Genomic DNA, 16,496 nt, shown 5'->3' with positions numbered 1-16,496 from the left:
CCGAAAATAATTTAATAAAAATATTTGGAACTAATATTAGCATCAAATTTGCGGCAGGTCAGGTCGTTGTACCTAGCATCTAACCTTGGAATCTACATTCAATTTATTTTTAAATTTCACTAAAGCTGCAGCCTCTCATCCTTGAACATGACTTGCTGACGATTGAGATATTTCTAAACTGGCTCACGGTCGACGGATGTGGTTTGCATACAAATTGAAATGGGGCTTAGAAAGTTATGCAAATATGTTTCTTTATGCCATTTTCTATTTCTGGCTGGGGTCGCTCTCCTTTGAATTGGAAATAGTTTTTTTTTCATGAATCATTTGAAAAGTTCAACTTTGCTGCGTGCGTTTAATCTTGTCAGACAGCTAAAAAATTAATTCAGCTTATCATTTGATGATAAGGTGTGTTCGGCTTCGAAATATTTTGATAGAAAATACGAAATCTGACGCATTGCTCAGCTCGCCGTATCGTTTTTACCACCTTGAAGTATTTGTGTGGATAGGTGCGTTCAAATTCCTTCCTCGAACTTGATTCGTTGCTTTTATACATATTAATGGCTGTTTACCAAAGATTGAATAATTCCATAACTCACACTGAGTGAATATCGCCCACTATTTTACGACCATCACCTACAATTTTTCTCCAAAATATTTGTTATTTGTTTCTTCATATACAGCAATTGATATAAATTTTCGCACAGTTGTAAGATTTCCCCACAACCAATAGTAGCAATTATATGTGCATAAACTTAATATCCTTATTCTATAGTTTAAAGCTAAGAACCTCCTCCATTCCTCAATTAAAGCAATCAGAATCGTTTCTTTCTATAGCATCTAGAATTTCCTCATCTTCGTTCGTTGCTATTTTTGCAAGCCTAAAAACCTATTCAAATTTTCGCGTTTATCTTGGGTATTCTTCCTAAATTGTGTTAATAGCTCACAAGCAAACATCAGATTTTAAACGAATGAGATTTGTAGTTGGAATTACTAAAATTTAGTTTGGAAAGCTAATATCATTCGTGCTTTGCTTTGCATACGAATAGCAGCATTCGTATTTAAACGAGCTCGCCCTTTCATTCGACTTGACTTTTAAGGTGTGTTTATGCCCATAATGTCGTATTGAGATCACACACATTTTAGTACACCTTTAAATTTGTTAATCGGCAGTTTAGCCTAAAATAAATTATTTATTAATTTCGTTGGCAGCTTTTGTCATGACATTGCTGACATTATGGGCAACTGGGTGAGCGTTCCCATTGGCTAATCGACTGCAGGAGGGTTACGATCTAGGAAAGTGAAGATCAGTTGTGTGCAAATGGAGTTCCGCTGATCAATGGAAGAAACAACGTTTCCTTCGGAGTTCCACTCTTATATATCATAACACGCTCAGAGCAATGAATTGGAAAACAGGAAGGACTTTATTTAATGATAGAATCATCAAAGGCGATCCCGCATTCCCCCTATGATCGCAGTCCTACTAATACAAGGTGATCTGTGCTATGTTAAGAATCCCTCTGCCCCCTCAAGTCACCATTTTGATAGAGGACATATTCATTGCAATATTTTCCCTGCGCAGCTATTGTACTGTATGTCATTGTGAGTGGTTTTATTACATATGTTGTTGGGAAGGGCTTCCAGAGTAAATTTCGGTCTATAGTAATATGGAAATATTTAAATTTTGTTTATTGTTTTGCATTCGCACCATGTAATAAAGTGCTTTAGCTTCCTGGTGGTTATCAGCTTGTTCCTGTGAAATATGAGTGTGATTTTCTGGGACTGCTTTTGAGACTCTACCAATTTTCAAAGTTCCTTGGACACCTGCGAGCTCCTCAAATAGGAATTCTGAAAGGCATATAAACTTTACATCGGATTTTAGGTTAATGCGAACTGTTTATTTTTCTGTCAAATAACCTGTATATTTCCTCTGAGAGAGACCACTGATCTGTCCCCAGTATAGTCAGGCCTCTTGAGACAAGGCTGTTTCAATTCTTTCCATTATATTCTCCGGCCATCCTCCATTATCACAGTATTTTAATCCTTCTCTAACATGACATTCGTTTGTGCTTCGGTGTCTGCATATCTGAATAAAGAAAATCCAGCTTCTCCTCTTCATTAGGCAGCAGGCCAATCTCTTTACTCCTTTCTTTCTCCTTACTTTTTTCTGCCTGTGGGCTTCCATTTCTTTGGGACTTTCAACTTCACGATCTTGGTAGATTTCTTATTTGATGATATTTGTGAGGTCTTCTTCCTCGGTTTCTTCTTCCTTTTAGGGACCGATCATTAACTTTGCGAGTAATTGGCTTTTGTCTTCATTTTTGCTTCTAACCACTCCACGCTTTTTCTTCAAAACAATCTCCAAAGTTGGAATGCGTAACTTTAGGCAACAATGAGTGGTTGGTTTTAGACGGATAAACTGTTGTCATGTGTGTCCCTGGTATATCATCCCCAGCATATGTCGATAGTTTAGCCTTCTCACAGTTGTACGATTCCCGGACTTGGTTTCTAAACTAATCGGCTATATCCTCTGTAGCACAGTGTGGCAGTATTAACTATATGGCGTCGGACCTGGGCATAGTGTTCCATCCCTCATACAGCTGTTCTTCTTCAGAATTTGTTCCGTTCAGAAGCTAGGTCGGCTCGTCTTGATCGGTGGCGCCATTTTGTTCTGTCAAAGGCCTGATCTGGATGCAGTCGTGAATCTTTCAGATCACCCTCCATCATATGAAGCCACCATTGCTTCGGCCGGCCTTTTGGTCGTCTTCCATCGACTTTGATGATAGGGTTCTTGATTTTTTCTTACCTTTTATGAATTAGTATTTGTTCCGGCTACGGTTTCGGGTTGATGTGGTATTTGGTCCTGATTGTTTATGAGTTTTTATATGCTTGGTACTGTTTACTTGATTCACACAAAGAAGAGGAACAAGGAGTCCACCTTGCCACAGTCTCTAGTAACAAGACAAGATCGGAATTATCTTTTCATAGATTGCATATACTTGTGTTCAAGTCACTATGTGTTACTATTACTGCAAATTTTTCCTTAGGCGGTAAAAAGATTATAATTGCAGTAGCTAAGGTTCGCGGTGTAGTCTCGGGCTGCGATAAGTTTGCTGCCAAGTGCTTCAAAAGCTTTTGGGAAGACGGTGAATCTCGGAAGACAATATATTGAAAAATCCATAACTGGAATGCCCTACTTGATTTGCCCCCTACTATCAGATTCTTTTATCATAACATTTATTGTCTAATACCGACACCGCTTGTGTTCCAATGAAGAATATGTGCCAAACTCATTGTTCGGAAAGAAGGTTGTGAAGAATGGGTGTTGAATTTCATATTTTGGATAGACGTTGTGAATTTGGATACATAAGCGGGATCATAATAAATTCAATGCTTCTCGCCGAAAGGGCGGGTTGGAGAACGGTTTTTTGTCGTTGGTTTCACATCATCACACCAAAGTTGGAAAATGGATGGCGCTGAATACCAACATTACCAAGTGGAGGGTTGTGTCTGAGGTAATGCGTGGAGCTCTTCACTGGAGTATGTGTTTTGTACACCGGGCAAGTTATGTAGTTGCAAGAGAATTCCCCCTTATTCAATTCAAATGAGGATGTAGGTCGGAGATCACAGTTGTAACGCACACACTTTGTAGTCTGCAATAATTCTCGCTGCATATGCATTGGATAGAGTCTTACCTCTTGCGCTATTCTTCAATAACTATTCTTCTATGAAGTGAAAGCTATTAATTTTAAATAGAATCCTTTTTATCTCTTCTTATCTTTCTAAGGTTTTGTGTAAAACAAACCCTTATTAAAATTGGTTTATTGTTTGCTTGTCTGTCTATCCGTCACACGCTTTTTTCTCGGTTATAAGGATTATACTCACGGTTATACTCACGCATACAATGAGTTACATCCTTTTATGTCAAATTTGTTGGAAAGGTGGGGAGTGCGGGGGTTTATATTGATCATTTCCTTCCTTTTCACAAACTATCTAACCGAAAAATTTGAGAAAAATCAGGAGGCTGCCACTATATGGTGCCTAGGCTCCGAAATACCCTACATACCGATATCTGTTGAAATAAAGTTACTATTAATTGGCAGGAACCCCCCTCCTCCTAAGTTCATCCTAAAATCACAAAATTTTGCAGCAATGTTGGCTACAGCATAGAGCATTTGGCGAAAATCGCACTATTACTAACAAAGTTATAATAGATTGAAGCAGTCGTTTCTTTGCAAATTCGAGACTTCGAACGTCAATATTACTTGAAAGTGGATATTTTCACATAATATATGCATATATTACGTGTTACGTACTAATGGGGCAAATGCACACTCAAATCTCTTCATAAAAGAAATACACAAAACCTTACTTACCTGCAGCGTCTGGCTTCTGGTTTCCCGACTTGTTTTGGTTCTGGCCCTACTTTGGACTGATAAAAACGCAGGAAAGAACACTTACTGTTATTTTCATATGAACCTAATCCAGGGTTGGAGTGAAAAGTTTCCGGCCAAAAACATGTTTTGTTGTTTTCTTTCCATTTTATTTTTCAATGGGATCTTCATAGTGACATACGCTTTTCATTCTTCAAGAGCTCCGTGTCATTTTTTGAGGTTAGGGAATAAATGATAGTCGATGGGGACTAAATCTGATGAATATGCTGGATCATCATCATCATCAACGGCGCAACAACCGGTATCCGGTCTAGGCTTGCTTTAATAAGGAACTCCAGATATCTCGGTTTTGCGCGGAGGTCCACCAATTCGATATCCCCAAAAGCTGTCTGGCGTCCTGACCTACGCCATCGTTCTATCTCAGGCAGGGTCTGCTTCGTCTTCTTTTTCTACCAGATACCTACCTACCTAGATATTGCCCTTATAGACTTTCCGGGCTGGATCATCCTCATTCATACGGATTAAGTGACCCGCCCACCGAAACTTGTTGAGTCGGATTTTATCCACAACCAGACGGCCGTGGTATCGTTCACAGATTTCGTCGTTATGTAGGCTACGGAATCGTCCATCGTTATGTAGGGGGCCCAAGATTCTTCGGAGAATTCTTCTATCAAACGCGGCTAAGAATTCGCAGTTTTTTGCTAAGAACCCAAGTCTCCGAGGAATACATAAGGACTGGCAAGATCATAGTCTCGCACAGTAAGTGCTTTAACCCTATGGTGAGACGTTTCGAGCGGAACAGTTTTTGTAGGCTGAAATAGGCTCTGTTGGCTACCAACAACCGTGTGCGGATTTCATCATCGTAGCTGTTATCGGTTGTGATTTTCCACCCTAGATAGGAGAAATTATCATCGGTCTTAAAGTGGTAGTTTCCTAGTTTTATTCTTCCCGTTTGACTAGTGTAGTTTGATGTTGTTAGTTGGTTGGTTTTTGGTGCTGACGTTGCCACCATGTATTTCATCTTACCTTCATTAATGTGCAGCCCAAAATCTCGGGCCCCTGCTCGATCTGGATGAAGGCAGTTCTTCCTATGATGTCGATATCGTCAGCATAGGCCAGTAGTTGGGTGGACTTAAAGAGGATCGTTCCTCTTGCATTTACCTCAGCATCACACAACATTTTCTCAAGGGCCAGATTAAAGAGGACGCATGATAAGGCATCCCCTTGTCGTAGACCGTTGTTGATGTCGAATGGTCTTGAGAGTGCTTTTATCTGGCCTCGCATATTGGTCAGGGTCAGCCTAATCATTCTAATCAATTTAGTCGGGATACCGAATTCTCTCATGGCCGTGTACGGTTTTACCCTGGCTATGCTATCACAGGTGGCTTTAAAGTCGATGAATAGATTGTGCAACTGATGTTCATATTCCAACAGTTTTCCTATTGTTTCCGCTGAGAGAAAATCTTATCTGTTGCTGATTTGCCTGGAGTAAAGCCTCTTTGGTATGGGCCAATGATTTAGTCGGCGTATGGGGCTATCCGGCATAGCAAGATGGAGAATATCTTATAGATGGTACTCAGCATCGTGATATATCTATAATCGCTGCACTGCGTGGTATTTCCCTTTTTATGTATGAGACAGATAATGCCTCGTTGCCAATCGTCAGGCACTGATTCGCTGTCCCACACCTTGAGCATCAGTTGATAAACCGCTTGCTGTAATTGGTCGCCTCCATATTTAACCAATTCGTCTGTTGGTAAAACTTGCGCCCCTGGTGTGGTTGCTCTATGCACTTTCGAGTTCACAGACCTGTTGGTTCTCCCAGGCTTTTTCCGTCTGCGAGGTCGCTTCTTCGCTCGCCGTAGTTCGTGATAAGTCTACGTGCGAACGCGCGTTCTTTGAGAATGCAATATTTCTCGGTATGCAGCATTCTTCCGTCTCGTTGCTAGCTTACATTCATCGTCGAACCAGCCGTTCCGACTCCTTTTGCGGCTGGGGCCAAGTTTGTTTGGGGCCGTATTTATGATAACGTTTTTCTGGTGATTGTGAAGATCATTTGTTAATGCTTCATTTCCATGATCTCTGTTGACTGCGATTATTGCAGCATGCATTTCTCCCCTATAGGTATTGGGAAGGGGTGTATTGTGGATGGCTTCAGTGTTAACTCTCACCTGATTGTCAGAGTTGGATTCTGGGGGGTGTTGTTATTCGAGCTCGGAACACCATGCCAACGAGATAGTAATCCGAGTCTACATTGGCCCCCCTATATGTTCTGACATCCATGAAGGCTGAGAGGTGGCGGTGTTCGATCAACACGTGGTCAATTTGGTTGAAAGTGGTCCCGTCTGAAGAGGCCCACTTATGTTTGTGGACCGCTTTCCGCGATAACCAGGTAGTTCCAACAATAATTTCGTGTGACTGCTAATTGAATAACCCGCAGTCCGTTATCATTTATATTTTGATGTAAGCTATGGGAGCCGGCGTATCGCCTGAATACGAGCTCCGTCCCTACTTGGCTGCTAAAACCTCCAAGTATTGTTTTGATATCATATATGGGACAGGATTCGAGGGTTCGTTCTACTGCCTCGTAGAAGATATTCCTCTCCGACTCTGTAGTCTCCTCTATAGGGCCGTGAACTTTAATAATAATATATTTCTAAATTATAGTATGTTATGTTATGTTTTCAAAGCCGATAACAGCAGGTTTTATTTTTTGGCTTACTAAGAATCCTACTGCATAGCACATGGTTTACTGGATGGCCACTATAATATATGGTGTAGCAACTTTTCTCCAGGAAACCGGTCTCTGTCCAACGCATCTCTTGTAACGCTGTTACGTCAGCCCTATGTTGGGATAGGATATCGGCCAACTCCTCACAAGCATTCGGTCTGTACAGGGAGGGCGCGTTCCATGAGAAAATGCGCAAATCGTTATTCCGTTGTTGTTGCCGGATTCGTCGTCGAGTATTCAATCCAGTTTAAGGTTCCTTTTGTGGCTTCGTAAGCTCAGTTTTCCGTGCAGGGTTGTCAGCCCTACTCAACCCCCAACCTGGAGGACCAGTTGATATGATTTGTCCCATTTTTAGGCGCGGGAGACTCGCCTTCATCCTTCTCTGTCTGCAGCTTTTCGTTAAGAAAGAGCTCCCAGCGGTCACCACGTGGGGGTGGAGATAGGTTTGGGTAGTAAAGCTGTTGGTGTTGGTTCAGGAGGGGTTTTCCAGGATTTATGCTCCATCGTGGGTACCAATCCATGTCTCGCCCTGGGACCTATACTATCCTTTGACCAACTTTGTTAATTATAATGGTTTCAAAATTGAATTCTCACAAAGCGGAAAAGAGAACGAGGTGATTGGCAACAACTCCATTTGACGTCATCGAGTGAGCAATTTGAATCTTATCTACGTGAAAGCATCCGGTTTAGTGTTTGTTACTTGTTACTTTTCAAGTAATCACTCAGCTTTTAACAGGAAAGTGGGAAATTGATGCGTGAATGAACAATCCTTAAATTTACTTTACGTTTCGGCATTAATGGTAACAGGATGATCGGATTAAGTCACAGGCCTCGGATAAATGCTAGGGCGTCCACCTCAGTCGACGCGGCAGGACGGGCCCCGGTCCTGTCGAGAAATGGGCAAGGGTTCTTGACGCATGGACGGCGTCAGGACGTAAGCAAGTTAGTCCGCACACAACGAACAAAACAAATACGTGTCTGCACGCTAAATGTTGGTACCCTAACTGGAAAGACCGAGGAACTCGCAAGAGCCCTTCGGAAAAAGTGCATTAACATCTGCGCTCTGCAAGAAACCCGATGGTCTGGTTCCAAAAGCTGCGACATTGAACGCGAACGCGGTAAAAATGGCTACAAACTTCTCTATTTTGGTAACCCACACACTCAATATGGTGTTGGCATTGCCATCTCAGAGGGTTTCCGTGATGCCATTAAAGAAGTCGAACGATTTGATGATCGGCTGATGAAGCTCACCATTATATCAGCTGATCGCACTATTCACTTCTTCACCGCGTATGCACCACAGACAGGCCGACCTGATGCCGAGAAAGATGCCTTCTGGCAACTTCTCGATGAAAAGACTTGTCACGTGCCTGCTGACGATTACATAATCATTGCCTGCGACCTTAATGGTCATGTGGGTGAAAAGGCAGACGGTAACAGGTGCCATGGGGGAAGGGGGTTCGGAGCGCGCAACGAAGGTGGCGAGCGTATAATCGATTTTGCGGACACCCATGACCTTGTACTTATGAATACATGGTTCATCAAACGATTGTCTCATCTTCCCACATTTTATAGTGGGAACAATAAAACGCAAATGGACTATATTCTCATAAGACGTCAACATTTTGCTACTGTCACTGATTGCAAAGTCGTTCCCTATGAGACCATCGCACCTCAACATCGGCCGTTGATTGCTGTCCTGCGAATTAAGCCACCGATAAAACGGCGTGAGGAACGCACTGGCCCGCCGCGCATTAAATGGTGGCGATTTGGTGAGAAGAACGAAGAAACGGTCTCACTCATACGATTGCCAACCATCACGAATGTGGAAGAATCATGGAACCAAATGAAAGACACGATCCACAAAGCGGCCTCTGCAACCCTCGGGGTCACCAAGCCGGGTAAGCGGTACATCAACCGAGATACTTGGCTTTGGAATGATGATGTTGAAATGAAGGTCCGTGAGAAGAAACGCCTCTACCACAAATTTCTCGACGATAAAACGCCTGCTAATTGGCAAATTTATAAGAATGCCAACCGGGAAGCAAAGAAAGCGGTCGCTGTCACCCGAGCGAACCATTTCAAAAATCTTTACGATAAACTGGACACTCGGGATGGCGAGAGAGATCTGTATCGACTTGCTAAAAGCCGTGATGAACGCACACAGGATATCGAACACTTCTGTTGTGTTAATGACAAGAACGGTACTTTGCTTACTGATCGTCAAGCCGCGACGGATAGATGGCGAGAATACTTCGAGCAGATTTCAACTGAAGAATTTGCTCATCCTCCACTTCCACAATCATTGCCGACATTTGGAGCAGTTCCACCAGTCAGCGCAACTGAAGTCGAGGAGGCAATAAAACAAATGAAATCAGGGAAAGCAACAGGACCTGACGACATCGCATCTGAGCTCTGGAAAGCAAAGAGCTGGGACCCAACACCGTGGCTGAGTGAATTCTTTAACCGGGTTATTCAGGAAGGAAGAACACCATCTGACTGGCAAGAAAGTACCACTGTTCCAATATGGAAAAAGAAAGGTAGTCCAGCAGAATGTTCAAATTACTGTCCGATCCGGTTACTTTCCCATACCATGAAGATTTTTGAACGCATTCTTGACAACCGTATTCGCGAAATCGTTGAAATAACCGTGAATCAAGCCGGATTTGTCAAGAACTGCGGAACTACTGACGCAATACACGCTGCGCGGTTACTCATGGAGAAACACCGTGAGAAGCATCGCCCTCTTTACATTGCCTTTCTGGATCTAGAGAAAGCGTTTGACCGTGTACCACACGAACTCATCTGGTATGCTTTACGACAACACTTCAATTGCTCTACCACGATCCGAAAAGTAAAGTTCGAAGTATGGCGGGTGTATCAAAACCGCTTCGTGTTTCTGTTGGAGTTCATCAAGGAAGTGCCCTCTCACCACTCCTCTTTGTCCTTGTTATGGACACCGTCACACGGGATATCCAACGTCCAGCGCCCTACACACTGCTTTATGCAGATGATGTTTTCCTAGCATCTGATAGCAAAAATGATCTCGAGCAACTTGTTCAAAAATAGAATGATCGCCTCATGCAACACGGTCTCAGATTGAATTTAAACAAAACTGAATTTTTGACGACCGATCCCCATGAAACAGGCACAATCACTGTCAGCGGCAGTGATCTGCCCAGATCTGAGCGATTTAAATACCTCGGGTCAACGCTATCAGCCAATGGAGAGCTGCGTTATGAAATTGCTTCACGCATTAACGCAACCTGGATGAAGTGGCGTTCCACAACTGGTGTCCTTTGTGATCGACGTATCAACGAACGTCTCAAATCTAAAATTTACCGCAATGTTGTCCCTCCAGTCGCTCTCTATGGTTCTGAGTGTTGGCCGACCATAAAAGACAATGAACGGCATCTCGCGGTAATGGAGACGAAGATGCTACGTTGGACTAGTGGCGTCACACGTTTAGATCACATCCGAAATGAGGATATCCGCGATCGTTATGGGGTTGCACCGATCGTGGAAAAGTTGCGAGAGAGGCGTCTTCGATGGTATGGTCACGCAATTCGTGCAAACGAGAATTCACTTGCAAAGATTGGTCTGAACATCGAAGTCGATGGTAAACGACCAAAAGGCAGACCTAAGCAATGGTGGCTTGATACGCTGGATGGGGATTTGAAAGCCTCGAGATTGCACCCAGATCAGGCATTCGATAGAGCCAAATGGCGAAGCCGATCACGACGAGCCGACCCCGCTTGTGAACGGGACAAAGGCTGAAGAAAAAGAAGATTAATGGTAACAGGCTATATAGCAAATTCTAACACCTTTATCTGGGCGGCTAAGAAAGGCCAGAAAAAAATGGATTTGCCCTGAGCGGAATTCGAATCTTGGGCCGGTTTAAAAACCTGTGATTCTCTTGTTACTTAATTTGAATTTGAATAATAATGACACAAAAATCTAACGCAGTTTTAAAAATCTTAAATCACATTGAAATCATCCTCAAAATGTAAACATAATTTCAAAGACTCTGAATTTAGTCGGGCGATAGCGATCCACTTGCGAACGTTTCCTTTTGGGACAGCTGAAAAAGGTTTCAGCCGGGTTTTAGGGAATTATTTGTGCAGCAAGGCACGAAACAATATTTCACCGTCCTCCTTGGCGTTTCGCGCGGGGGGAATTAATTTTGACAGTTGTATCTTTTTATGAGTAACTGCCAGTTGTCGGTCTATTGAAATTTCTTGACTCGAATTGTGACGTCATACAACAGGGCGCGGATTTTTTAGTCTGTTTGAATTTGGTTGAAATTTCAAATGCTGCTAATTTTAAATATGCAGTTTTTCCAAAAACGGCCTTTGAGAGTTTTATTAGATTGCATCCTAGAAGTGATTTCCCTCCCTCCGTCTATTCGGAAGAGCTACACCGAGTCACTCTCGGTCAATAAACCCCACACCACAGTAGATATACTATAGGCAGTACCCTTACTAAAATGGCCCCACTTGCAAATGTGCTTGCAGAAGCTTATCTGTACACATCAGAGATGCTAAACAAGGAAAAGGCATAATCTTCGTCGAATCGTATTGGTAAGAGAGAGATCGGTGAGCTTTTGCTATTCTGGTACTACGGCGTGCTCACCCATATAGCAAAAAGTTGTTTCACGTATTCACTTATACATAAGCAAAAACTTGCCAATCTCACCAATACATTGGCAAGTCCGGGCGGTATGTCAAACACAGCTGATCGGGTTTTCGGTACATCCCGCTCATACTCAAGGGCAAAACAATTTGAAATCGTGTGTACTCGCACTGATTTCCCCCCTTGAGGGCCAAGGGGGAGTGAGGTAGCTGTCTAGTATCTAACTGTGCCCCACACCTACAACCAAGAAAAATTTCAAAGTTTTGATTCCCGCAGACAAAAATTGGAAAGTTTGGCGAAATTCCTACTTTTATCAATCAAGTTACATTAGGTCGGTAACCTATTTTCAATGGGGAACTGGTTTACTTTCAAACACGAAATGAAATTGTTGAGCTGATGACGTGCATATCGAAAAGTTGTACGTACGAAAATTACATAAGAGAATAACGAAGTTTTTCAGTTCCTAACTCCCGGCCACCGGCTCACTCAAGAGCTGCTCACTATTATCTCATGTGGAGAGCACTGGAATATTCTTTTATTTATTGCTTGTTTTAATTTTCAATGAGTTTTGTGTATTTTTATCCTTAATGCTATGAAGGTGATTAGTCACTAGCAAATTAGGGAGAGATAGCGTTCATGAGTTCGTCCTCCTGGCGGAGGAAGACTACACTTGCCTTTGAAGAAACAAACATTGATCAGGTCCTATTACAGTGAAAGTGATCCTATTTATTTTAGGCCCCAAGCTAGGACATTAGACTGTTACTGAAGAATAAGTAGTTTCATATGGTAAAGTGTACAACAAGTCATGTTACTGGGTGCTTTCCGTTTGCTTGGTGCGAGGTTGAGTGATATAGGTTTGTTTGTTCTTCAACTTTGTCTCCTACGTATTGAAAACAACGCCAAAAATCAATTCAAAATGTATCTATTTTATTTGACTCGCAGTCTGGTTTGCTTGCGGTTCCCGCGACTAATGATTGCGGTTTTTAATTTAGCACCTCGACCTTTATAGCACACAATCTATAAACTGTGTCTCATAGAGAGTACGAAACGCACAACTTCACCAGCACCGGAGGAGACTCTACTGACCCAAATTCAATCTCGAAACTCGCGTTACGACTTTTCTTTTGCCCCAATCGAGTTTTAGTTCGAGTTTTGAAGACAAGTTTGTCTCACCTTCTCGCTTTGTTTTGTCTCTTAAAAATGTTTTAGATATTTGTTGACTTCGCGAAAATAGCACAAGACGAAGAGTGGCCTGAGACCATTCCAGTGCGGCCCGGACCTGTGGGCTCCCAACGATTTGCCTGTTGCAGTTTTTACGTTTATTGGTACCTGGTATCCATTCAGCGCTGCTGCAGATACTCCTCGATAGCAATAATTCTATCTTTCGCTTGTGGCATTCTAGTGGCTTGGAGTAGCAGAGCAGAGAGGCGCGGCGTTCATCTGCGTGGCCATTTAACTCGGGAAAGTTCAACAAACTAAGATTGAAGGTTAGTACTTCTTGTAAGTCTCCCAAGAGCTGTTGTGGATCGTGGTTGCGCTGTTACTGCCTGCGAGTCCAGGTCGCCGTCCGACAGTTGGTGCTCGTACAAAGTGCTACATAGTTGGCATTACGGCCGCTTTCAGTATTATTCGATATTATTGGTGTCAACCTCCGTTCAATATTTGCTCGCCACCGTGGTCGTTGCCGTTATTCCTTGATCTCATTCGGGAAAAATACTGAAGTGTTATGAGAGTGATGAGTAGGAGTTTATGCGTTCTATGACTGGTTCGTGAGCAGAGTTAACGTAATTTTTGGAAAGATCACACATCGCGATACGGAAAGTGGCACACACGAGAAAACTGGGAACTTAAAGTAGTTGTTCGAATTTGGATTGGAGTATCTTCGGAGCTGATACCATTGTGCAAAGGTGAAAAGTTAGATGCTTGCCTATTATGAAGTCGTTGTTCATGTTAATATGTCCATATTCTACTTTCTGATTGGGTGAATTTGGAGAGCTTCCGCCTCTGCGTTAACGTTTATTTGTGAAATTCATTCGGAAATGTGGAGTGGAGTTTTTTGTTGAATTTAAATTCTCGTTTTCAATGACCTCGCTCAAGGACCTCCGTTTTCGTTGGGAATTAGCCAAGTTCTGATTTCATCAGTTTCGTGTGGCTTTTGTAAGATATTTTTTGTTTATTTATTTCACCATTTGGGAAAGATTAAGACCAGAGATTGAAAATTGCCAACGTTTCTGGGTTCAGGTATTCATTCTAATCATTGCGAGAAAGCTTTCAGGTTTCAGATGAATAGGAACAAACAGATTGTACGTGAATTGGATGGGTATCTCATCCAGTTTCATAGAATTATTTTTATTTATACATTTAGGTGGAATTTTCAATGTGGGTAGTAGTTTTTTTAGTGTCGTCTTTTCTTTCAATAACAATAGCAACTTTAATTTCTACAACAATGCATGTATTTTTGTATTGGCGACATTTTCTCTTACAATTCCTCTTATGCTCAAATGGAGCTTGATTTTAATAACTTTACACTTGTCTCGTAATTAACGTGTCATAATTGTTTCTGTTATTAAGTTATATTAAACTTTTTGAAGAAAATCATATTTGAACTGCTATGAAAAATGAATAATATGAATTTTCAATCGTTTTTTCCAACTGAGGAAAAGCTTCTTAAGCCGTTCTCAAATCCTAATCTCAATAAGTGCACGACCGTTTGGCAGAGCATTATAATTAAATAGGATATCGCCATAAAGAATTAAACGCAGTTTAGCAGATTACAATATCTTTAAAACCCGTGGTGCTTTTTAAGATTTTGCGCAACGACAAAACCTTCTTAAAATCGATTTACTGACTTCTGTCTAGTTGTCTGTATGTCGTACATTTTATCTCAGAAACGACTACTCCTATTGTTACGAAATTTGGCCGAAAAGGTGGACCTGTGTATCCTACTGCATGCAGTGAGTAACATAGTTGCAAAAGGGGGGTAACATTTTTTTACAAAGTATGGTAATGTAGCGTATCAAATGGAAAGTCTTGATTAGTACTTCCCGAGTTCGATATTAGTTTTGACATCGATTGCAAAAGAAAGGAGTGCGGGGTCCGAAAATGGTCAGTTACTTAAGGGCCCGTTCTTAGAAACTAACCAATCCAAATATCTGAAAAGAAATAAGGTGGTCCACGCACATGGCATTTGGGTCTCGAAACATTCTCCATACCGATATCTGTTTAAATAAAGTTAATAACGGTATATTATCATATTATAAACATATTTTCTAGAAATATTATCGTAGAATCATGATCATTGGCAGTAAAAAAGGCTACAGAATAGAGCACAATACTACTACGTTTGGTGGAAATCGCACTATTACTAAAAGAGTTATGATAGGTCAAAGTTATCACTTTTGTGCAAATTTCTTGAATTCTAAGACTTTGAATGTCAGTATCATACTAGAGTGAATGGTTTGATAAACTAAATGCATAAACATTACGAGCTACAAATAAGAAATACAGAAAACCTCTCATATCTCAGGCGTTAAGCTTCCGGTTGCCCGACTTGTTTATTGGGCGATCAAAAAAACTTCTGTACACTGACTTGTCGATTCTTCGCTTCTACATCTGTATATGCAATTTCAAGGTGATCATTTTATCGACGCATATTTCCAGGCATTTCATATAATTTAATTGAATTATGACGATGTTGTTGATCATTTTCACTTGTGGGCAGTTCCTTTTTCACAGAATCAGGGTTTTTGGATAGATTTGCACTCAATTGTATTTCGTGGAAAGTACGATTATCAACAGTTTATGGAAACAAAAAAAGGAAAACATTTGAAATTAAAAGTAAAATTTGTATGTATAACCTTATCGCATGTTTGTTCAAACCTAGAAAAATACTGTGCATTACCGAAAGCGTTGTTTATTTATAATATTATGTGGTTAATTGAGTATGGGTGAGAAGGATCTCTATAGAAGCACCATCTATAGTAGAAAAACAAGACGTGGTAGGCTCTGCCTCAGATGGGACGAATGTATTGTATGTCTGCTTGCTAGGGTAAGTAATTGTTGTTGGTGCACCAGTTTTTCGAATAGCTTCGATATGATGTGCGAAAGACTTATGAGTCTATACAACTTTATTTCAGCATTAGATTCTGAGAATATAACAGAGTAATTTGAAAGCTGCTACTGGCGCTTGTTTCAACATGAATATAGTGCCTTAATCGCGATTCGGAATCTTAACTGTTAACTGAATGTGAACTTTTTCGCTTATGATGCTTTTTCTTTCCCTATAATCTTTATTCCTTTTAATGAATTTAGATATACATATATAAATTCAGAGCACTGTAATGAGGGTAGCTCATAGATTTGTTTGCTTAAGTTTATAGGGGAGATAATGGGAGAACCGAATCTATCTCTTGTAATAAATTTGGATTCTCGAATCCCCATATATCTGAGACCGTGTTGCATGAGGCGAAAGAGAACTGCGTATGAAATTGCTTCACACATTAACGCAACCTGGATGAAGTGGCGTTCTACAACTGGTGTTCCTTGTGATCGACGTATCAATGAACATCTCAAATCTAAAATTTACCGCAATGTCGTCCGTCCTGTCGCTCTCTATGATTCTGAGTGTAAGCCGACTATAAAAGACAATGAACGGTGTCTTGCGGTAATGGAGACGAAGATGCTGCGTTGGACTAGTGGCGTGACACGTTTTGATCACATCCGAAATGATCGTTATGGGGATC

General features: G+C 41.4%; 1 protein-coding gene across 2 annotated transcripts in view; it reads left to right on the top strand.

Annotated features, from left to right (window-relative positions):
• Nucleotides 1-16,496, top strand: part of LOC119650798 (SH3 domain-containing kinase-binding protein 1) — a 74,987-nt gene that overhangs the window by 13,848 nt on the left and 44,643 nt on the right. Inside the window, exon 1 of one of the 2 annotated variants that reach the window (XM_038053936.1) lies at nt 13,038-13,241. The exons of the other annotated variant lie outside the window; for it this stretch is intronic. The gene's annotated coding sequence lies outside the window, so the exon portion shown is untranslated. Of the gene's footprint in view, nt 1-13,037; nt 13,242-16,496 lie in introns of those variants that run through there. 2 annotated transcript variants of the gene reach the window in all.

The sequence above is a fragment of the Hermetia illucens genome, chromosome 3 (genome assembly GCF_905115235.1).
Source record: "Hermetia illucens chromosome 3, iHerIll2.2.curated.20191125, whole genome shotgun sequence".
In the NCBI taxonomy this organism is placed as follows: Eukaryota; Metazoa; Arthropoda; class Insecta; order Diptera; family Stratiomyidae; genus Hermetia; species Hermetia illucens.
Note: the sequence above shows the minus strand (reverse complement) of the source record. Positions and strands in the feature narration are given on the sequence as shown.